Source organism: Crinia signifera, chromosome 7 (assembly GCF_055691185.1).
Source record: "Crinia signifera chromosome 7, ASM5569118v1, whole genome shotgun sequence".
NCBI lineage: Eukaryota > Metazoa > Chordata > Amphibia > Anura > Myobatrachidae > Crinia > Crinia signifera.
In genome coordinates, this window is record NC_139223.1 from 104,847,614 (window position 1) to 104,868,523 (window position 20,910).

The 20,910-nt window shown below is 41.7% G+C and overlaps 24 non-coding genes and 5 pseudogenes across 24 annotated transcripts; all 29 read right to left on the reverse strand.

The window, feature by feature from the left end:
* Window positions 1–6,635: 6,635 nt before the first annotated feature.
* LOC146024279 (5S ribosomal RNA) lies at window positions 6,636–6,754 on the reverse strand. Its single transcript, XR_014453665.1, has one exon. It is a non-coding gene; the product is annotated as a 5S ribosomal RNA (ribosomal RNA).
* A 344-nt stretch (window positions 6,755–7,098) lies between these two features.
* LOC146022406 (5S ribosomal RNA) lies at window positions 7,099–7,217 on the reverse strand. The gene has a single exon (XR_014451864.1). It is a non-coding gene; the product is annotated as a 5S ribosomal RNA (ribosomal RNA).
* Window positions 7,218–7,564: 347 nt separating this feature from the next.
* On the reverse strand, window positions 7,565–7,683 carry LOC146023572 (5S ribosomal RNA). Its single transcript, XR_014452985.1, has one exon. It is a non-coding gene; the product is annotated as a 5S ribosomal RNA (ribosomal RNA).
* A 346-nt stretch (window positions 7,684–8,029) lies between these two features.
* Window positions 8,030–8,148, reverse strand: LOC146024540 (5S ribosomal RNA). Its single transcript, XR_014453916.1, has one exon. It is a non-coding gene; the product is annotated as a 5S ribosomal RNA (ribosomal RNA).
* A 344-nt stretch (window positions 8,149–8,492) lies between these two features.
* Window positions 8,493–8,611, reverse strand: LOC146022417 (5S ribosomal RNA). The gene has a single exon (XR_014451875.1). It is a non-coding gene; the product is annotated as a 5S ribosomal RNA (ribosomal RNA).
* A 345-nt stretch (window positions 8,612–8,956) lies between these two features.
* On the reverse strand, window positions 8,957–9,075 carry LOC146024682 (5S ribosomal RNA; annotated as a pseudogene).
* Window positions 9,076–9,420: 345 nt separating this feature from the next.
* Window positions 9,421–9,539, reverse strand: LOC146022428 (5S ribosomal RNA). Its single transcript, XR_014451886.1, has one exon. It is a non-coding gene; the product is annotated as a 5S ribosomal RNA (ribosomal RNA).
* A 341-nt stretch (window positions 9,540–9,880) lies between these two features.
* LOC146023570 (5S ribosomal RNA) lies at window positions 9,881–9,999 on the reverse strand. Its single transcript, XR_014452983.1, has one exon. It is a non-coding gene; the product is annotated as a 5S ribosomal RNA (ribosomal RNA).
* A 1,312-nt stretch (window positions 10,000–11,311) lies between these two features.
* On the reverse strand, window positions 11,312–11,430 carry LOC146022129 (5S ribosomal RNA). Its single transcript, XR_014451597.1, has one exon. It is a non-coding gene; the product is annotated as a 5S ribosomal RNA (ribosomal RNA).
* A 340-nt stretch (window positions 11,431–11,770) lies between these two features.
* LOC146024187 (5S ribosomal RNA) lies at window positions 11,771–11,889 on the reverse strand. The gene has a single exon (XR_014453577.1). It is a non-coding gene; the product is annotated as a 5S ribosomal RNA (ribosomal RNA).
* A 345-nt stretch (window positions 11,890–12,234) lies between these two features.
* Window positions 12,235–12,353, reverse strand: LOC146021546 (5S ribosomal RNA). Its single transcript, XR_014451027.1, has one exon. It is a non-coding gene; the product is annotated as a 5S ribosomal RNA (ribosomal RNA).
* A 341-nt stretch (window positions 12,354–12,694) lies between these two features.
* LOC146023052 (5S ribosomal RNA) lies at window positions 12,695–12,813 on the reverse strand. Its single transcript, XR_014452482.1, has one exon. It is a non-coding gene; the product is annotated as a 5S ribosomal RNA (ribosomal RNA).
* A 345-nt stretch (window positions 12,814–13,158) lies between these two features.
* LOC146022130 (5S ribosomal RNA) lies at window positions 13,159–13,277 on the reverse strand. The gene has a single exon (XR_014451598.1). It is a non-coding gene; the product is annotated as a 5S ribosomal RNA (ribosomal RNA).
* Window positions 13,278–13,622: 345 nt separating this feature from the next.
* LOC146022440 (5S ribosomal RNA) lies at window positions 13,623–13,741 on the reverse strand. Its single transcript, XR_014451897.1, has one exon. It is a non-coding gene; the product is annotated as a 5S ribosomal RNA (ribosomal RNA).
* A 341-nt stretch (window positions 13,742–14,082) lies between these two features.
* LOC146023053 (5S ribosomal RNA) lies at window positions 14,083–14,201 on the reverse strand. The gene has a single exon (XR_014452483.1). It is a non-coding gene; the product is annotated as a 5S ribosomal RNA (ribosomal RNA).
* A 345-nt stretch (window positions 14,202–14,546) lies between these two features.
* LOC146021558 (5S ribosomal RNA) lies at window positions 14,547–14,665 on the reverse strand. The gene has a single exon (XR_014451038.1). It is a non-coding gene; the product is annotated as a 5S ribosomal RNA (ribosomal RNA).
* Window positions 14,666–15,010: 345 nt separating this feature from the next.
* LOC146024025 (5S ribosomal RNA) lies at window positions 15,011–15,129 on the reverse strand. Its single transcript, XR_014453422.1, has one exon. It is a non-coding gene; the product is annotated as a 5S ribosomal RNA (ribosomal RNA).
* A 345-nt stretch (window positions 15,130–15,474) lies between these two features.
* On the reverse strand, window positions 15,475–15,593 carry LOC146022131 (5S ribosomal RNA). The gene has a single exon (XR_014451599.1). It is a non-coding gene; the product is annotated as a 5S ribosomal RNA (ribosomal RNA).
* Window positions 15,594–15,937: 344 nt separating this feature from the next.
* LOC146025026 (5S ribosomal RNA) lies at window positions 15,938–16,056 on the reverse strand (annotated as a pseudogene).
* A 341-nt stretch (window positions 16,057–16,397) lies between these two features.
* LOC146023355 (5S ribosomal RNA) lies at window positions 16,398–16,516 on the reverse strand. Its single transcript, XR_014452776.1, has one exon. It is a non-coding gene; the product is annotated as a 5S ribosomal RNA (ribosomal RNA).
* A 341-nt stretch (window positions 16,517–16,857) lies between these two features.
* Window positions 16,858–16,976, reverse strand: LOC146023054 (5S ribosomal RNA). The gene has a single exon (XR_014452484.1). It is a non-coding gene; the product is annotated as a 5S ribosomal RNA (ribosomal RNA).
* A 345-nt stretch (window positions 16,977–17,321) lies between these two features.
* Window positions 17,322–17,440, reverse strand: LOC146021569 (5S ribosomal RNA). The gene has a single exon (XR_014451049.1). It is a non-coding gene; the product is annotated as a 5S ribosomal RNA (ribosomal RNA).
* Window positions 17,441–17,785: 345 nt separating this feature from the next.
* LOC146021753 (5S ribosomal RNA) lies at window positions 17,786–17,904 on the reverse strand. The gene has a single exon (XR_014451230.1). It is a non-coding gene; the product is annotated as a 5S ribosomal RNA (ribosomal RNA).
* A 345-nt stretch (window positions 17,905–18,249) lies between these two features.
* Window positions 18,250–18,368, reverse strand: LOC146022132 (5S ribosomal RNA). The gene has a single exon (XR_014451600.1). It is a non-coding gene; the product is annotated as a 5S ribosomal RNA (ribosomal RNA).
* A 344-nt stretch (window positions 18,369–18,712) lies between these two features.
* On the reverse strand, window positions 18,713–18,831 carry LOC146025027 (5S ribosomal RNA; annotated as a pseudogene).
* Window positions 18,832–19,176: 345 nt separating this feature from the next.
* Window positions 19,177–19,295, reverse strand: LOC146024127 (5S ribosomal RNA). Its single transcript, XR_014453518.1, has one exon. It is a non-coding gene; the product is annotated as a 5S ribosomal RNA (ribosomal RNA).
* Window positions 19,296–19,641: 346 nt separating this feature from the next.
* Window positions 19,642–19,750, reverse strand: LOC146025208 (5S ribosomal RNA; annotated as a pseudogene).
* Window positions 19,751–20,094: 344 nt separating this feature from the next.
* LOC146022887 (5S ribosomal RNA) lies at window positions 20,095–20,213 on the reverse strand. Its single transcript, XR_014452325.1, has one exon. It is a non-coding gene; the product is annotated as a 5S ribosomal RNA (ribosomal RNA).
* Window positions 20,214–20,558: 345 nt separating this feature from the next.
* Window positions 20,559–20,675, reverse strand: LOC146025156 (5S ribosomal RNA; annotated as a pseudogene).
* Between the last annotated feature and the right edge of the window lie 235 nt (window positions 20,676–20,910).

Sequence of the window (20,910 nt, forward strand, 5' to 3'; positions counted from 1 at the left end):
ACTTAATGGGCTGTCGCTTATGTCAGGACGTGCTGTGAAGGTCTGATTCAGGTAGGACATGCAATCATGTTTGTCCTCACTCTCACTAAACTCTGCTTTACCATATTCAGCAACATTCCCATCACCCTCCACCCTTTGTGCCTTGGAAGGCACATGAGGAAGGAATGTGGCTGGGTTTAGTGTGTTGCATCTTTTGATGGTAATATTTACTGGGGCCATCAGCGCCAGTTCCCACTTAGTGAACCGTGCTGAGGACACATGACGTGTTTGGGCAGAATTTAGGAGGGCAGAGACAGCATGGGGAGCATGAACAGTTAAATCGTGTCCCAACACTACGTCCTCACTCTTACTTACTAGTTGTGCTATTGCAGCCACACTTCGTAAGCAAGTTGGGAGTGAGCGTGCTACTGTGTCCAGCTGGCCACTGTAGTACGCTATTGGTCGGTTGGCATCACCATGTTTTTGTACAAGCACTCCTGCCGCACACCCACCTGATTCAGTTCCGTACAGTTCAAAGGGTTTTCCATAATCTGGCATTCCCAGTGCTGGGGCCTTTGTTAGGCTCACCTTTAGTTCCTCGAAAGCCAGTTCAGATTCCTCAGTATGAGAGACCCGATCTGGCCTAGTTGAGGAAACCATCTCTTGTAGTGGTAATGCCAGAATAGAGAAACCTGGGATCCAATTGCGACAGTATCCACACATGCCTAGGAACGTACGGATCTGATGCTGGGTCTGTGGCAGTACCATATTCTGAATCGCTTGGATTCTGTCGTCGGTGAGGTGTCTCAGCCCTTGGGTAAGGCAGTGGCCCAGATACTTAACCCTGGTCTGGCATAATTGCAGCTTATCCTTTGATACTTTATGTCCTGTCTCTGAGAGATGCATCAGCAGCTGTCTAGTGTCATCCACTGATGACTCCAGTGACTCAGAACACAACAATAAGTCATCAACATATTGTATCAGTATCGAACCACTCATGGGTTGAAAGGATTGTAAACAATCATGCAAGGCCTGGGAGAAGATGCTGGGGCTGTCTATGAATCCTTGGGGGAGTCGTGTCCAGGTATACTGTACTCCTCTGTAAGTAAAGGCGAACAGATACTGGCTGTCAGGATGCAAAGGGACGGAGAAGAATGCTGAACACAAATCAATGACTGTGAAATGAGTACAATGAGGTGGGATTTGCATTAGGATGACAGCTGGGTTTGGCACTACGGGGAATTGGCTCTCAACTACCTTGTTTACCCCTCTTAAATCCTGCACTAGTCTGTAGCCCCTCCCCCCGCTCTTTTTCACAGGAAAGATGGGACTATTGGCCGTGCTGGAAGTTCTAACTAGGATTTCCTGTTGGAGCAATCGTTGGATCACTGGAAATATTCCTAGCTCAACTTCAGGTTTTAAAGGGTATTGCGGTATTTTTGGGGCTATCCTGCCTTCTTTTAAGCGGATTTCTACTGGAGCTACATTTGCCATTAGCCCAGCGTCCTGTCCATCTTTAGTCCAAAGGGAACTCGGTATTTTTGCTGTAATTTCAGCTACCCTAGATGGATTTGATTCTACAACAGTGGAACACAACATTAGCCTCTGAGGACTGTCCAGCATATCTTGCACTTCTTGTGTAAGATTTTTAGGAGTGTCCAGGAATACCCCCTCGGGGGTGCAATAGATGACACATCCCATTTTGCATAGTAAATCTCTACCCAGAAGGTTAGTCGGGGCCGCTGCAGCCAACAGGAAAGAATGTTTGGTATGCAAAGGCCCGATTGTAACCTCTGCTGGTTTCGTCAGTGGGTAATGTTGTATTTTTCCTGTTACCCCAATTGCCGCTACTGATTGGTTAGTGAAACCCAAGTGAAGAGGAGTGTTGAGAACAGATCTGGCCGCCCCTGTATCAACCAAAAAGGTTTGCCTTACTCCAGCTATATCAACCTTCACCTGAGGTTCCTCTCCAAGGTGTTGTGTTAGTCTAACTGGCTGTAGGATACAGGTATGACCTGTTTCCTATGGTCTGACCTGGGTTGCCCTTAGCACAGTGTCAGCCATCAGATGGGGAGGAGGCATGTTGCGTGACCTGTCTGTCTCCTCCCATTGTCTAGGGGCTGGGTATCTCCGTGTCTCACCTTTGTGAGATTCCCATTCTCGCTTATGTGTCTGATAATTCCTGTGGTTTCCTAACCTACAATGAGCTGCAATGTGTCCCTCCTGATTGCAGTTGTAACAGATAACTGGCTTTCTACCTGTGTCCCTGGTGTTTCGTTGGTATGCGGCTTTGTTTGGGGCATTAGTGAGGGCTTGGATGCTAACCATCATCAGTTTGTCAGTTTGCAGTTATCTGCGTTTCTTGATGTTACGGTCGTGGCCTACAGCAGATTCCCGTAGGGCATCCACTGTCATTCCACGCCAATTTGGAAAAGAAGTTTGGACTCTGGCTCTCAGGTTTTCGTTAAGCCCTTCCACCAGCACAGAGACAATCAGCTCCCTCAGGTGGGGATCGTCCTTAGGCTCGGAGACACCAGTGTACTTTGATACCGCCATCAAACCCCGGTTGAAATATTCGCTAGCTACTTCACCATCTTGTTGTTTGATAGTGAATATCTTGCTATATTCCACTGCTGCAGGAAAATACACTCCCAACTGTAAGTTAATCAGGCGTATATTCTCCTGGTTGATCTCATCATTTATCTCCTTGTCCACTTTCAATCCACTATCCTGAATGAATTTCGGGATGTCAATGTGAGTGGGGAGACAGGCCCTCAACATGATTCTCCAATCCTTGTTGGTGGGCTCATCAGAGTTTCCTAGATCCCTTACAAATTTCCGGCACAATGCCAGATCTTTCCTTGGGTCAGGGAAATCTGTAATGATGGACCGCAGCTCTAACCGTGTCCATGGGTTTAGCATGGTCATCTTTCTGGTAGGTATCACACCCTCTCTGTCTGCCTTACCATAGGGAACCTCCAGTGTGCGTACAGGGTATGTTTGTACCACATTCGCATTACTGGGACCTGCTTGGGAGTCATTTGTGTCTGTGCTGTGTGGTGCATCATTACCTGAGTCCGATACTATGCTGTTGGCATCAGCCGTCTCCTCCTCCTGTGCTGGGGCCTCAACAGCGGGTTGAGCTTTTCCCTCAATCATATTAATTGCATGAGAGACGGCCAGTGCCAACAGCTGCTCGTTTTCCTCTCGGGTTTCCTTGTAAGGGGATAAGACAGGGTACAGGTTAGCAACGGATACATTATTACTTATTCCTTTCTTATGCGTCATTATCCCCTTCGGCACATATGGGGGTGGGGGAGCTGTTTCTATTGTGGCGGCGGTTGCATTTATATTGTGGCTGATTGCGTCAGGTATTGCCAAACCTCTGCTTCCCCATTGTTCCTGTCCTTCCTTCTGCCACAATTTAAGAATATTTATATGCTTCACTCTCTCCTTACGACTGGAGAGTAGGCATATTTCATCTTTTACTGCCGATAAGATTTCCGGATCGAAGCTACCAACACTGGGAAATTCTAACTTGCTGCCTTGTGTCATTTTTCTCCATTTATTTTGGTAAACAACTGCGAGTTCACCGTGCTTCCTGCACATAATAAAAGCAGCCGATCCTCTTGGCCGGCTTGCTTCCTCCCTATCCTGCACGTTATCACAGCGTGACCCGTTATTACCCATAGTTACAGGAATAAACGTTCACAGCTTAATAGATAATCGGTGGGTTATTACTTATCTGAGAGCTCCCCAACCACTCACTTCTCCACACAGCGACACTTCAACGCAATCAAGCGAAGAGCCCACAATGCGAGGTAACGTACTCAATCACCAAGTCTTTCAACTAGCAGCGAACTTCTAGCCAACTTGCTTGGCGCGGCACAATTTTTCCAGGGTATAACAAACTTGTTTTCCTATACCCCCAAAAATCGGATTTCTAAAGTAGCTAATCGGAAACAAGTGCGTTCCGATATATCTTCTTGTACCCTCCTAGCGGAATCAATTCCACTGAAGGGGCAGTTCCTATGGGCACGTCGTCACGTGAACCCTAACCTTGTCCTACCTGGACTGTCCTACACTGGACTACACTGCGCTTGAGTCGTGTCGTCACACACCCGTTCGCCTCAGTTATTTTTCACACTGGGCGCTGGTTACACCTTGGTCTTATGCATATATTTGAAATATTTCTGTACAGAAAATCTTCCCAAGTTGGTAGCTTTTCACTGGATACTTATGCAGGTATAAATCCCTTATAACACTCTATAGGAATCTATTAAAATAATGCTTGCGTTGCTTGTTTAAAAAAAAAAAAAAAATGAACAAAAAAGAAAAAAAACTTATTTTCTTTTATTAATCACCGCCTCATTCGCAGTATTGCTATACTGTTTAAATAAAGCTAGTGGTTAAATACTGTTCACCTTTGCGTTCCTATGTGTGCTGCATGTGCAGTACCAATGAACAGCCACGTGTGTACATGCACTGTTCACAGGCCGCCGATGAATCGGCCACCCACGTGTTCTATAGTGTATTTGCAAGGTTGCACTCGGGTTTCGCTATACGCAGTAATTGCGCTTAAATGTGGAATAAATCCCTTAACTCCGTCCGAAAGTTACGTATCAAAATGCGAAATAAATCCCGCACTTAATCCGTAAATCACGTACAAAGATGCGAAAATTTCCCGATATGGGCACGTGCGCGCGCACCTTGCGTAATACACAATAGACGCTTTACGTTACTGCAAAAAGGCCCAGGGCTTGTCGCCACGTGGCTGAGTCCCTGGTTTTGCAGTAACTAACAAAAAGTTATAGTTTTGCACAGAGGGGATCCTCTATGTACTATAATAAACACAGACTCCACGTGTGCGAACCTTATCGCACGTGGTACATATACTATAATAAACAAGCAACCCAAGACACTATACCCCGTTAAACTACTTGTGGCAGGCAGAAGTACAGTTTACTAAACACTTAGGTATGATATGCTTTAAAACACGTGGCTTTCACTTATTGTACTCCGGGTTCAGCGCTAGCACTTCCCGAACCCCGCACCGCCGCGGACTCGGCCTATCCAGCAATGGAAACAAATAAATACTTCCACCCTTTTGCTGGTATAGGTCGAGTCGCACGCCTGGTACTGAGTTCCGGACTGTGAAACGACCGGGCGAGCACCCCAATTGTTAATGGTGATTAAAATATAACCAGAGTGACGATAAGTGAAAAGCGTTGGTTACGTAATAAGTCCGCAACCAACGTACCCTTTATACCTAACTACGTGCGAACAAAGCGTAGCGCAGCGTAGTGTACCTTTTATTGTATTATGTATACCAAGAACCAATACCTTATTCAGAGATTCCTTCGCAGTACTTTGTCTCTAATCTGCGAATATACCTTATCGGACTGTGTCCGCAATATACCTTATCGCTATTATGCGAATAAACAGACACGACCACTGAATAGGAATAAGGAGATTAGAACTCCGTAAAAGGTTTGTATTTAAGTCCCTAATGGACAAAAGGGGGTTACAGAAATAAGAATAAACAGGTATAACAGGTGATACAATATACTAACAATGAATACTAAACAGACTCTGCTAAGGGGAGAGAAAAACAGATACAAGACACAATCAGCCAATCAATACAATAAGGATAAATACCGTTAATGCAACCGTTTACCCGTCTCATCAAATATGCGAAGCGCAGTCCGGTCAGAGCTCACTATCGTTCAGGAATGAACTATAGTCCGGTAGGAAGGTCCAGGGAAAGTAGATGTGCCGAAGAGACTTTGGCTGCTCTGGGTCGCCTATCTTATAGGGTCAGAAAGGGGAGGTCAAAGGCCGTTCTCATTGGTCAGGGGTCGAATGTCCGGTCCACTGTGATTGGAGGTTAGACGCTGTACCTGGTCTGACCAGGTGCAGGGGAGTGAACTTTAAGAGTCCTTTGTTCTGTGGTTTCGGCGTCAGCAGTGATAAGAACTGGTTTCATCTAGTTTCCTTGTTACATTCTTTCAACAGAGACTGTCCCTGGATTATGGATTATGTCCATAACTATCGGGCAGTGTGTATTGCGAAATATTCGCAATGACCGGAATGCTTCGCATAATGAACTGAACAGAACGGTACTAAACACGATACAGATAGATGTATGCAGGGCTAACTAAGCTATGTGTGGCGTTCTAAACCTTTAACTATATTTTACTTAGGGTCAGTATGTGTTTATGAATTTATGTGTGATAGTATGGCTACTCTTCTGGTCCACTTTGCCACGCATACTCGGGTATGGAAACTTTATTTGCGCAACTCTGCGAACCAAAATGGCGGCCATACTATCCTAAAATGGCGTGTGTGTAACTCGACTTCCATAAAGAGTTTCCTAACTGTTTTGGCTTAATGAAAAAAAATCATGTTTTGGTAATGTAAAAAGACCTACAGGACATGATATTAGCAGGGGATCTTAAATGAAACTACTAAAGAGGCTCATACACTGTTTAGCTGCCAAAAGCAGTTGGAATTGGGCCTAAACAGTGTGGTAAGTCTTTAGGTGATGGCTATTGTGTCTGTTTGACCTCTTCCAAATGTCTGTACTGGCAATAAAAAGAAAAAGTTTCCAATTTAAAAAGCTAGAGAATAAAAACAATTTGCCAGTAATGTGAAAAAACCTACAGCACCAGGTGTTCCCATGTGGTCTCCCACCCAAGAACTAACCAGGCCCAACACTGCTTAGCTTCCAAGATCAGATGAGATTGGGCCTATCCAATGTGGTATGGCTGTAGTTGCGATACATGCTCTTTTTTGCCCTCTTCTCTTCTATCACCAGGTAAGCTAATAAAAAAGCTTCCTAACTGTTTTTGCTTACTGAAAAAAATCATGTGTTGGTAATGTAAAAAGACCTACAGGACATGATATTAGCAGGGGATCTTAAATTAAACTACTAAAGAGGCTCAACACTGTTTAGCTGCCAAAAGCAGTTGGAATAGGGCCTAAACAGTGTGGTAAGTCTTTAGGTGATGGCTATTGTGTCTGTTTGACCTCTTACAAATGTCTCTACAGGCAATAAAAAGAAAAAGTTTCCAATTTAAATAGCTAGAGAATAAAAACAATTTGCCAGTAATGTGAAAAAACCTACAGCACCTGGTGTTCCCATGTGGTCTCCCACCCAAGTACTAACCAGGCCCAACACTGCTTAGCTTCCAAGATCAGACGAGATTGGGCATATCCAATGTGGTATGGCTGTAGGTGAGATACTGGCACTTTTTTGCCCTCTTCTACTTCTATCACCAGGTAAGCTAATAAAAAAGTTTCGTAACTGTTTTTGCTTACTGAAAAAAAATCATGTGTTGGCAATGTAAAAAGACCTACAGGACATGATATTAGCAGGGGATCTTAAATTAAACTACTAAAGAGGCTCAACACTGTTTAGCTGCCAAAAGCAGTTGGAATTGGGCCTAAACAGTGTGGTAAGTCTTTAGGTGATGGCTATTGTGTATGTTTGACCTCTTCTAAATGTCTGTGCTGGCAATAAAAAGAAAAAGTTTCCAATTTAAATAGATAGAGAATAAAAACAATTTGCCAGTAATGTGAAAAAAACCTACAGCACCTGGTGTTCCCATGTGGTCTCCCACCCAAGTACTAACCAGGCCCAACACTGCTTAGCTTCCAAAATCAGACGAGATTGGGCCTATCCAATGTGGTATGGCTGTAGGTGAGATACATGCACTTTTTTGCCCTCTTCTACTTCTATCACCAGGTAAGCTAATAAAAAAGTTTCCTAACTGTTTTGGCTTAATGAAAAAAATCATGTTTTGGTAATGTAAAAAGACCTACAGGACATGATATTAGCAGTGGATCTTAAATGAAACTACTAAAGAGGCTCATACACTGTTTAGCTGCCAAAAGCAGTTGGAATTGGGCCTAAACAGTGTGGTAAGTCTTTAGGTGATGGCTATTGTGTCTGTTTGACCTCTTCCAAATGTCTGTACTGGCAATAAAAAGAAAAAGTTTCCTATTTAAATAGCTAGAGAATAAAAACAATTTGCCAGTAATGTGAAAAAACCTACAGCACCATGTGTTCCCATGTGGTCTCCCACCCAAGTACTAACCAGGCCCAACACTGCTTAGCTTCCAAGATCAGATGAGATTGGGCCTATCCAATGTGGTATGGCTGTAGTTGAGATACATGCTCTTTTTTGCCATCTTCTCTTCTATCACCAGGTAAGCTAATAAAAAAGCTTCCTAACTGTTTTTGCTTACTGAAAAAAATCATGTGTTGGTAATGTAAAAAGACCTACAGGACATGATATTAGCAGGGGATCTTAAATTAAACTACTAAAGAGGCTCAACACTGTTTAGCTGCCAAAAGCAGTTGGAATTGGGCCTAAACAGTGTGGTAAGTCTTTAGGTGATGGCTATTGTGTCTGTTTGACCTCTTACAAATGTCTCTACAGGCAATAAAAAGAAAAAGTTTCCAATTTAAATAGCTAGAGAATAAAAACAATTTGCCAGTAATGTGAAAAAACCTACAGCACCTGGTGTTCCCATGTGGTCTCCCACCCAAGTACTAACCAGGCCCAACACTGCTTAGCTTCCAAGATCAGACGAGATTGGGCATATCCAATGTGGTATGGCTGTAGGTGAGATACTGGCACTTTTTTGCCCTCTTCTACTTCTATCACCAGGTAAGCTAATAAAAAAGTTTCGTAACTGTTTTTGCTTACTGAAAAAAATCATGTGTTGGCAATGTAAAAAGACCTACAGGACATGATATTAGCAGGGGATCTTAAATTAAACTACTAAAGAGGCTCAACACTGTTTAGCTGCCAAAAGCAGTTGGAATTGGGCCTAAACAGTGTGGTAAGTCTTTAGGTGATGGCTATTGTGTCTGTTTGACCTCTTCCAAATGTCTGTACTGGCAATAAAAAGAAAAAGTTTCCAATTTAAATAGCTAGAGAATAAAAACAATTTGCCAGTAATGTGAAAAAACCTACAGCACCAGGTGTTCCCATGTGGTCTCCCACCCAAGTACTAACCAGGCCCAACATTGCTTAGCTTCCAAGATCAGACGAGATTGTTCCTATCCAATGGGGTATGGCTGTAGGTGAGATACATGCTCTTTTTTGCCCTCTTCTCTTCTATCACCAGGTAAGCTAATAAAAAAGCTTCCTAACTGTTTTTGCTTACTGAAAAAAATCATGTGTTGGTAATGTAAAAAGACCTACAGGACATGATATTAGCAGGGGATCTTAAATTAAACTACTAAAGAGGCTCAACACTGTTTAGCTGCCAAAAGCAGTTGGAATTGGGCCTAAACAGTGTGGTAAGTCTTTAGGTGATGGCTATTGTGTCTGTTTGACCTCTTACAAATGTCTCTACAGGCAATAAAAAGAAAAAGTTTCCAATTTAAATAGCTAGAGAATAAAAACAATTTGCCAGTAATGTGAAAAAAACCTACAGCACCTGGTGTTCCCATGTGGTCTCCCACCCAAGTACTAACCAGGCCCAACACTGCTTAGCTTCCAAGATCAGACGAGATTGGGCATATCCAATGTGGTATGGCTGTAGGTGATATACAGGCACTTTTTTGCCCTCTTCTACTTCTATCACCAGGTAAGCTAATAAAAAAGTTTCGTAACTGTTTTTGCTTACTGAAAAAAATCATGTGTTGGCAATGTAAAAAGACCTACAGGACATGATATTAGCAGGGGATCTTAAATTAAACTACTAAAGAGGCTCAACACTGTTTAGCTGCCAAAAGCAGTTGGAATTGGGCCTAAACAGTGTGGTAAGTCTTTAGGTGATGGCTATTGTGTATGTTTGACCTCTTCTAAATGTCTGTGCTGGCAATAAAAAGAAAAAGTTTCCAATTTAAATAGAGAATAAAAACAATTTGCCAGTAATGTGAAAAAACCTACAGCACCTGGTGTTCCCATGTGGTCTCCCACCCAAGTACTAACCAGGCCCAACACTGCTTAGCTTCCAAGATCAGACGAGATTGGGCCTATCCATTGTGGTATGGCTGTAGGCGAGATACATGCACTTTTTACCCTCTTCTACTTCTATTACCAGGTAAGCTAATAAAAAAGTTTCCTAACTGTTTTGGCTTAATGAAAAAAATCATGGGTACTTGTTTCCTAGAACGGCCACAATCGTGAGTGATCGTGGCTCTTAATTAAGGGACACGATCCTCACGATGTGGCCGATTTTTGACAATTTTTTCACTGTGATTGACAGAAATCGGGTCAATCGGTCGGTCGCGACCAATTAAAATCGGCCGCGATGCGACCGACCGATTGACCCGATTTTTCCATAGACTTCAATGTTAAAAAATCTTTTAACATTGAAATCGGTCGGTCTTGTGCCATTATAATGGCACAAGATGAGATGGACTTGATTAAGTCCATCTCACATAGGGTAAAATGATAAAAAAGGTGAAATGGGCCAATATGACCCATTTCACATTTTTTATGTGCCCGCCATGACCCCACGATAGACGTGAACCCGAAGCGTGGCGAGCGCAGCGAGCCCGCGAGGGGCGGCGGTGCGCGTCCTCCGACCTTTTCATTCCCCTACTATCCACTAGGGCGTGGAGTGAGAATATAATAGTGTGGCGAGCGCAGCGAGCCACCGAGCCCGAAGCGTGGCGAGCGCAGCGAGCCCCGCGAGGGGACGCGTATACCTGTGAAGCTAGACGCGTCCCCTCGCGGGGCTCGCTGCGCTCGCCACGCTTCGGGCTCGGTGGCTCGCTGCGCTCGCCACACTATTATATTCTCACTCCACGCCCTAGTGGATAGTAGGGGAATGAAAAGGTCGGAGGACGCGCACCGCCGCCCCTCGCGGGCTCGCTGCGCTCGCCACGCTTCGGGTTCACGTCTATCGTGGGGTCTACCACACTTATTAACATTTGGGGGGGCAATTTAAACAAATCTTGTGAAAAAAAAAAAAAAATCGGGTGAAAAATCGGCAGATCGGATCGGTCGCATCGTATGCGACCAAATCGCATGCGATGCGACCGATCCGATTTTTTATCTTACGACCACAACGATCTAAATCGTTGTGGCCGTTCTAGGAAACAAGTACCAAATCATGTTTTGGTAATGTAAAAAGACCTACAGGACATGATATTAGCAGGGGATCTTAAATGAAACTACTAAAGAGGCTCATACACTGTTTAGCTGCCAAAAGCAGTTGGAATTGGGCCTAAACAGTGTGGTAAGTCTTTAGGTGATGGCTATTGTGTCTGTTTGACCTCTTACAAATGTCTCTACAGGCAATAAAAAGAAAAAGTTTCCAATTTAAATAGCTAGAGAATAAAAACAATTTGCCAGTAATGTGAAAAAACCTACAGCACCAGGTGTTCCCATGTGGTCTCCCACCCAAGTACTAACCAGGCCCAACACTGCTTAGCTTCCAAGATCAGACGAGATTGGGCCTATCCAATGTGGTATGGCTGTAGGTGAGATACATGCTCTTTTTTGCCCTCTTCTCTTCTATCACCAGGTAAGCTAATAAAAAAGCTTCCTAACTGTTTTTGCTTACTGAAAAAAATCATGTGTTGGCAATGTAAAAAGACCTACAGGACATGATATTAGCAGGGGATCTTAAATTAAACTACTAAAGAGGCTCAACACTGTTTAGTTGCCAAAAGCAGTTGGAATTGGGCCTAAACAGTGTGGTAAGTCTTTAGGTGATGGCTATTGTGTATGTTTGACCTCTTCTAAATGTCTGTGCTGGCAAGAAAAAGAAAAAGTTTCCAATTTAAATAGAGAATAAAAACAATTTGCCAGTAATGTGAAAAAACCTGCAGCACCTGGTGTTCCCATGTGGTCTCCCACCCAAGTACTAACCAGGCCCAACACTGCTTAGCTTCCAAGATCAGACGAGATTGGGCCTATCCATTGTGGTATGGCTGTAGGTGAGATACATGCACTTTTTGCCCTCTTCTACTTCTATTACCAGGTAAGCTAATAAAAAAGTTTCCTAACTGTTTTGGCTTAATGAAAAAAATCATGTTTTGGTAATGTAAAAAGACCTACAGGACATGATATTAGCAGGGGATCTTAAATGAAACTACTAAAGAGGCTCATACACTGTTTAGCTGCCAAAAGCAGTTGGAATTGGGCCTAAACAGTGTGGTAAGTCTTTAGGTGATGGCTATTGTGTCTGTTTGACCTCTTACAAATGTATCTACAGGCAATAAAAAGAAAAAGTTTCCAATTTAAATAGCTAGAGAATAAAAACAATTTGCCAGTAATGTGAAAAAACCTACAGCACCTGGTGTTCCCATGTGGTCTCCCACCCAAGTACTAACCAGGCCCAACACTGCTTAGCTTCCAAGATCAGATGAGATTGGGCATATCCAATGTGGTATGGCTGTAGGTGAGATACAGGCACTTTTTTGCCCTCTTCTACTTCTATCACCAGGTAAGCTAATAAAAAAGTTTCGTAACTGTTTTTGCTTACTGAAAAAAATCATGTGTTGGCAATGTAAAAAGACATACAGGACATGATATTAGCAGGGGATCTTAAATTAAACTACTAAAGAGGCTCAACACTGTTTAGCTGCCAAAAGCAGTTGGAATTGGGCCTAAACAGTGTGGTAAGTCTTTAGGTGATGGCTATTGTGTATGTTTGACCTCTTCTAAATGTCTGTGCTGGCAATAAAAAGAAAAAGTTTCCAATTTAAATAGAGAATAAAAACAATTTGCCAGTAATGTGAAAAAACCTACAGCACCTGGTGTTCCCATGTGGTCTCCCACCCAAGTACTAACCAGGCCCAACACTGCTTAGCTTCCAAGATCAGACGAGATTGGGCCTATCCATTGTGGTATGGCTGTAGGTGAGATACATGTACTTTTTACCCTCTTCTACTTCTATTACCAGGTAAGCTAATAAAAAAGTTTCCTAACTGTTTTGGCTTAATGAAAAAAATCATGTTTTGGTAATGTAAAAAGACCTACAGGACATGATATTAGCAGGGGATCTTAAATGAAACTACTAAAGAGGCTCATACACTGTTTAGCTGCCAAAAGCAGTTGGAATTGGGCCTAAACAGTGTGGTAAGTCTTTAGGTGATGGCTATTGTGTCTGTTTGACCTCTTACAAATGTCTCTACAGGCAATAAAAAGAAAAAGTTTCCAATTTAAATAGCTAGAGAATAAAAACAATTTGCCAGTAATGTGAAAAAACCTACAGCACCAGGTGTTCCCATGTGGTCTCCCACCCAAGTACTAACCAGGCCCAACACTGCTTAGCTTCCAAGATCAGACGAGATTGGGCCTATCCAATGTGGTATGGCTGTAGGTGAGATACATGCTCTTTTTTGCCCTCTTCTCTTCTATCACCAGGTAAGCTAATAAAAAAGCTTCCTAACTGTTTTTGCTTACTGAAAAAAATCATGTGTTGGTAATGTAAAAAGACCTACAGGACATGATATTAGCAGGGGATCTTAAATTAAACTACTAAAGAGGCTCAACACTGTTTAGCTGCCAAAAGCAGTTGGAATTGGGCCTAAACAGTGTGGTAAGTCTTTAGGTGATGGCTATTGTGTCTGTTTGACCTCTTACAAATGTCTCTACAGGCAATAAAAAGAAAAAGTTTCCAATTTAAATAGCTAGAGAATAAAATCAATTTGCCAGTAATGTGAAAAAAACCTACAGCACCTGGTGTTCCCATGTGGTCTCCCACCCAAGTACTAACCAGGCCCAACACTGCTTAGCTTCCAAGATCAGACGAGATTGGGCATATCCAATGTGGTATGGCTGTAGGTGATATACAGGCACTTTTTTGCCCTTTTCTACTTCTATCACCAGGTAAGCTAATAAAAAAGTTTCGTAACTGTTTTTGCTTACTGAAAAAAATCATGTGTTGGCAATGTAAAAAGACCTACAGGACATGATATTAGCAGGGGATCTTAAATTAAACTACTAAAGAGGCTCAACACTGTTTAGCTGCCAAAAGCAGTTGGAATTGGGCCTAAACAGTGTGGTAAGTCTTTAGGTGATGGCTATTGTGTATGTTTGACCTCTTCTAAATGTCTGTGCTGGCAATAAAAAGAAAAAGTTTCCAATTTAAATAGAGAATAAAAACAATTTGCCAGTAATGTGAAAAAACCTACAGCACCTGGTGTTCCCATGTGGTCTCCCACCCAAGTACTAACCAGGCCCAACACTGCTTAGCTTCCAAGATCAGACGAGATTGGGCCTATCCATTGTGGTATGGCTGTAGGTGAGATACATGCACTTTTTGCCCTCTTCTACTTCTATTACCAGGTAAGCTAATAAAAAAGTTTCCTAACTGTTTTGGCTTAATGAAAAAAATCATGTTTTGGTAATGTAAAAAGACCTACAGGACATGATATTAGCAGGGGATCTTAAATGAAACTACTAAAGAGGCTCATACACTGTTTAGCTGCCAAAAGCAGTTGGAATTGGGCCTAAACAGTGTGGTAAGTCTTTAGGTGATGGCTATTGTGTCTGTTTGACCTCTTACAAATGTATCTACAGGCAATAAAAAGAAAAAGTTTCCAATTTAAATAGCTAGAGAATAAAAACAATTTGCCAGTAATGTGAAAAAACCTACAGCACCTGGTGTTCCCATGTGGTCTCCCACCCAAGTACTAACCAGGCCCAACACTGCTTAGCTTCCAAGATCAGATGAGATTGGGCATATCCAATGTGGTATGGCTGTAGGTGAGATACAGGCACTTTTTTGCCCTCTTCTACTTCTATCACCAGGTAAGCTAATAAAAAAGTTTCGTAACTGTTTTTGCTTACTGAAAAAAATCATGTGTTGGCAATGTAAAAAGACATACAGGACATGATATTAGCAGGGGATCTTAAATTAAACTACTAAAGAGGCTCAACACTGTTTAGCTGCCAAAAGCAGTTGGAATTGGGCCTAAACAGTGAGGTAAGTCTTTAGGGGATGGCTATAGTGTATGTTTGACCTCTTCTAAATGTCTGTGCTGGCAATAAAAAGAAAAAGTTTCCAATTTAAATAGATAGAGAATAAAAACAATTTGCCAGTAATGTGAAAAAACCTAAAGCACCTGGTGTTCCCATGTGGTCTCCCACCCAAGTACTAACCAGGCCCAACACTGCTTAGCTTCCAAGATCAGACGAGATTGGGCCTATCCAATGTGGTATGGCTGTAGGTGAGATACATGCACTGTTTTGCCCTCTTCTACTTCTATCACCAGGTAAGCTAATAAAAAAGTTTCCTAACTGTTTTGGCTTAATGAAAAAAATCATGTTTTGGTAATGTAAAAAGACCTACAGGACATGATATTAGCAGGGGATCTTAAATGAAAATACTAAAGAGGCTCATACACTGTTTAGCTGCCAAAAGCAGTTGGAATTGGGCCTAAACAGTGTGGTAAGTCTTTAGGTGATGGCTATTGTGTCTGTTTGACCTCTTCCAAATGTCTGTACTGGCAATAAAAAGAAAAAGTTTCCAATTTAAATAGCTAGAGAATAAAAACAATTTGCCAGTAATGTGAAAAACCTACAGCACCAGGTGTTCCCATGTGGTCTCCCACCCAAGTACTAACCAGGCCCAACACTGCTTAGCTTCCAAGATCAGACGAGATTGGGCCTATCCAATGTGGTATGGCTGTAGGTGAGATACATGCTCTTTTTTGCCCTCTTCTCTTCTATCACCAGGTAAGCAAATAAAAAAGCTTCCTAACTGTTTTTGCTTACTGAAAAAAATCATGTGTTGGTAATGTAAAAAGACCTACAGGACATGATATTAGCAGGGGATCTTAAATTAAACTACTAAAGAGGCTCAACACTGTTTAGCTGCCAAAAGCAGTTGGAATTGGGCCTAAACAGTGTGGTAAGTCTTTAGGTGATGGCTATTGTGTCTGTTTGACCTCTTACAAATGTCTCTACAGGCAATAAAAAGAAAAAGTTTCCAATTTAAATAGCTAGAGAATAAAAACAATTTGTCAGTAATGTGAAAAAACCTAAAGAACCTGGTGATCCCATGTGGTCTCCCACCCAAGTACTAACCAGGCCCAACACTGCTTAGCTTCCAAGATCAGACGAGATTGGGCATATCCAATGTGGTATGGCTGTAGGTGATATACAGGCACTTTTTTGCCCTCTTCTACTTCTATCACTAGGTAAGCTAATAAAAAAGTTTCGTAACTGTTTTTGCTTACTGAAAAAAATCATGTGTTGGCATTGTAAAAAGACCTACAGGACATGATATTAGCAGGGGATCTTAAATTAAACTACTAAAGAGGCTCAACACTGTTTAGCTGCCAAAAGCAGTTGGAATTGGGCCTAAACAGTGTGGTAAGTCTTTAGGTGATGGCTATTGTGTATGTTTGACCTCTTCTAAATGTCTGTGCTGGCAATAAAAAGAAAAAGTTTCCAATTTAAATAGAGAATAAAAACAATTTGCCAGTAATGTGAAAAAACCTACAGCACCTGGTGTTCCCATGTGGTTTCCCACCCAAGTACTAACCAGGCCCAACACTGCTTAGCTTCCAAGATCAGATGAGATTGGGCCTATCCATTGTGGTATGGCTGTAGGTGAGATACATGCACTTTTTACCCTCTTCTACTTCTATTACCAGGTAAGCTAATAAAAAAGTTTCCTAACTGTTTTGGCTTAATGAAAAAAATCATGTTTTGGTAATGTAAAAAGACCTACAGGACATGATATTAGCAGGGGATCTTAAATGAAACTACTAAAGAGGCTCATACACTGTTTAGCTGCCAAAAGCAGTTGGAATTGGGCCTAAACAGTGTGGTAAGTCTTTAGGTGATGGCTATTGTGTATGTTTGACCTCTTCTAAATGTCTGTGCTGGCAATAAAAAGAAAAAGTTTCCAATTTAAATAGAGAATAAAAACAATTTGCCAGTAATGTGAAAAAACCTACAGCACCTGGTGTTCCCATGTGGTCTCCCACCCAAGTACTAACCAGGCCCAACACTGCTTAGCTTCCAAGATCAGACGAGATTGGGCCTATCCATTGTGGTATGGCTGTAGGTGAGATACATGCACTTTTTGCCCTCTTCTACTTCTATTACCAGGTAAGCTAATAAAAAAGTTTCCTAACTGTTTTGGCTTAATGAAAAAAATCATGTTTTGGTAATGTAAAAAGACCTACAGGACATGATATTAGCAGGGGATCTTAAATGAAACTACTAAAGAGGCTCATACACTGTTTAGCTGCCAAAAGCAGTTGGAATGGGGCCTAAACAGTGTGGTAAGTCTTTAGGTGATGGCTATTGTGTCTGTTTGACCTCTTACAAATGTATCTACAGGCAATAAAAAGAAAAAGTTTCCAATTTAAATAGCTAGAGAATAAAAACAATTTGCCAGTAATGTGAAAAAACCTACAGCACCTGGTGTTCCCATGTGGTCTCCCACCCAAGTACTAACCAGGCCCAACACTGCTTAGCTTCCAAGATCAGATGAGATTGGGCATATCCAATGTGGTATGGCTGTAGGTGAGATACAGGCACTTTTTTGCCCTCTTCTACTTCTATCACCAGGTAAGCTAATAAAAAAGTTTCGTAACTGTTTTTGCTTACTGAAAAAAATCATGTGTTGGCAATGTAAAAAGACATACAGGACATGATATTAGCAGGGGATCTTAAATTAAACTACTAAAGAGGCTCAACACTGTTTAGCTGCCAAAAGCAGTTGGAATTGGGCCTAAACAGTGAGGTAAGTCTTTAGGGGATGGCTATAGTGTATGTTTGACCTCTTCTAAATGTCTGTGCTGGCAATAAAAAGAAAAAGTTTCCAATTTAAATAGATAGAGAATAAAAACAATTTGCCAGTAATGTGAAAAAACCTACAGCACCTGGTGTTCCCATGTGGTCTCCCACCCAAGTACTAACCAGGCCCAACACTGCTTAGCTTCCAAGATCAGACGAGATTGGGCCTATCCAATGTGGTATGGCTGTAGGTGAGATACATGCACTGTTTTGCCCTCTTCTACTTCTATCACCAGGTAAGCTAATAAAAAAGTTTCCTAACTGTTTTGGCTTAATGAAAAAAATCATGTTTTGGTAATGTAAAAAGACCTACAGGACATGATATTAGCAGGGGATCTTAAATGAAAATACTAAAGAGGCTCATACACTGTTTAGCTGCCAAAAGCAGTTGGAATTGGGCCTAAACAGTGTGGTAAGTCTTTAGGTGATGGCTATTGTGTCTGTTTGACCTCTTCCAAATGTCTGTACTGGCAATAAAAAGAAAAAGTTTCCAATTTAAATAGCTAGAGAATAAAAACAATTTGCCAGTAATGTGAAAAACCTACAGCACCAGGTGTTCCCATGTGGTCTCCCACCCAAGTACTAACCAGGCCCAACACTGCTTAGCTTCCAAGATCAGACGAGATTGGGCCTATCCAATGTGGTATGGCTGTAGGTGAGATACATGCTATTTTTTGCCCTCTTCTCTTCTATCACCAGGTAAGCTAATAAAAAAGCATCCTAACTGTTTTTGCTTACTGAAAAAAATCATGTGTTGGTAATGTAAAAAGACCTACAGGACATGATATTAGCAGGGGATCTTAAATTAAACTACTAAAGAGGCTCAACACTGTTTAGCTGCCAAAAGCAGTTGGAATTGGGCCTAAACAGTGTGGTAAGTCTTTAGGTGATGGCTATTGTGTCTGTTTGACCTCTTACAAATGTCTCTACAGGCAATAAAAAGAAAAAGTTTCCAATTTAAATAGCTAGAGAATAAAAACAATTTGCCAGTAATGTGAAAAAACCTAAAGAACCTGGTGATCCCATGTGGTCTCCCACCCAAGTACTAACCAGGCCCAACACTGCTTAGCTTCCAAGATCAGACGAGATTGGGCATATCCAATGTGGTATGGCTGTAGGTGAGATACAGGCCCTTTTTTGCCCTCTTCTACTTCTATCACCAGGTAAGCTAATAAAAAAGTTTCGTAACAGTTTTTGCTTACTGAAAAAAATCATGTGTTGGCAATGTAAAAAGACCTACAGGACATGATATTAGCAGGGGATCTTAAATTAAACTACTAAAGAGGCTCAACACTGTTTAGCTGCCAAAAGCAGTTGGAATTGGGCCTAAACAGCGTGGTAAGTCTTTAGGTGATGGCTATTGTGTATGTTTGACCTCTTCTAAATGTCTGTGCTGGCAATAAAAAGAAAAAGTTTCCAATTTAAATAGATAGAGAATAAAAACAATTTGCCAGTAATATGAAAAAACCTACAGCAACTGGTGTTCCCATGTGGTCTCCCACCCAAGTACTAACCAGGCCCAACACTGCTTAGCTTCCAAGATCAGACGAGATTGGGCCTATCCAATGTGGTATGGCTGTAGGTGAGATACATGCACTTTTTTGCCCTCTTCTACTTCTATCACCAGGTAAGCTAATAAAAAAGTTTCCTAACTGTTTTGGCTTAATGAAAAAAATCATGTTTTGGTAATGTAAAAAGACCTACAGGACATGATATTAGCAGGGGATCTTAAATGAAACTACTAAAGAGGCTCATACACTGTTTAGCTGCCAAAAGCAGTTGGAATTGGGCCTAAACAGTGTGGTAAGTCTTTAGGTGATGGCTATTGTGTCTGTTTGACCTCTTCCAAATGTCTGTACTGGCAATAAAAAGAAAAAGTTTCCAATTTAAATAGCTAGAGAATAAAAACAATTTGCCAGTAATGTGAAAAAACCTACAGCACCAGGTGTTCCCATGTGGTCTCCCACCCAAGTACTAACCAGGCCCAACAATGCTTAGCTTCCAAGATCAGGCCTATCCAATGTGGTATGGCTGTAGGTGAGATGCATTCTCTTTTTTGCCCTCTTCTCTTCTATCACCAGGTAAGCTAATAAAAAAGCTTCCTAACTGTTTTTGCTTACTGAAAAAAATCATGTGTTGGTAATGTAAAAAGACCTACAGGACATGATATTAGCAGGGGATCTTAAATGAAACTACTAAAGAGGCTCAACACTGTTTAGCTGCCAAAAGCAGTTGGAATTGGGCCTAAACAGTGTGGTAAGTCTTTAGGTGATGGCTATTGTGTATGTTTGACCTCTTACAAATGTCTCTACAGGCAATAAAAAGAAAAAGTTTCCAATTTAAATAGCTAGAGAATAAAAACAATTTGCCAGTAATGTGAAAAAACCTACAGCACCTGGTGTTCCCATGTGGTCTCCCACCCAAGTACTAACCAGGCCCAACACTGCTTAGCTTACAAGATCAGACGAGATTGGGCATATCCAATGTGGTATGGCTGTAGGTGAGGTACAGGCACTTTTTTGCCCTCTTCTACTTCTATCACCAGGTAAGCTAATAAAAAAGTTTCGTAACTGTTTTTGCTTACTGAAAAAAATCATGTGTTGGCAATGTAAAAAGACCTACAGGACATGATATTAGCAGGGGATCTTAAATTAAACTACTAAAGAGGCTCAACACTGTTTAACTGCCAAAAGCAGTTGGAATTGGGCCTAAACAGTGTGGTAAGTCTTTAGGTGATGGCTATTGTGTATGTTTGACCTCTTCTAAATGTCTGTGCTTGCAATAAAAAGAAAAAGTTTCCAATTTAAATAGATAGAGAATAAAAACAATTTGCCAGTAATGTGAAAAAACCTACAGCACCTGGTGGTCCCATGTGGCCTCCCACCCAAGTACTAACCAGGCCCAACACTGCTTAGCTGCCAAGATCAGACGAGATTGGGCCTATAATGTGGTATGGCTGTAGGTGAGATACACGCACTTTTTTGCCCTCTTCTACTTCTATCACCAGGTAAGCTAATAAAAAAGTTTCCTAACTGTTTTGGCTTAATGAAAAAAATCATGTTTTGGTAATGTAAAAAGACCTACAGGACATGATATTAGCAGGGGATCTTAAATGAAACTACTAAAGAGGCTCATACACTGTTTAGCTGCCAAAAGCAGTTGGAATTGGGCCTAAACAGTGTGGTAAGTCTTTAGGTGA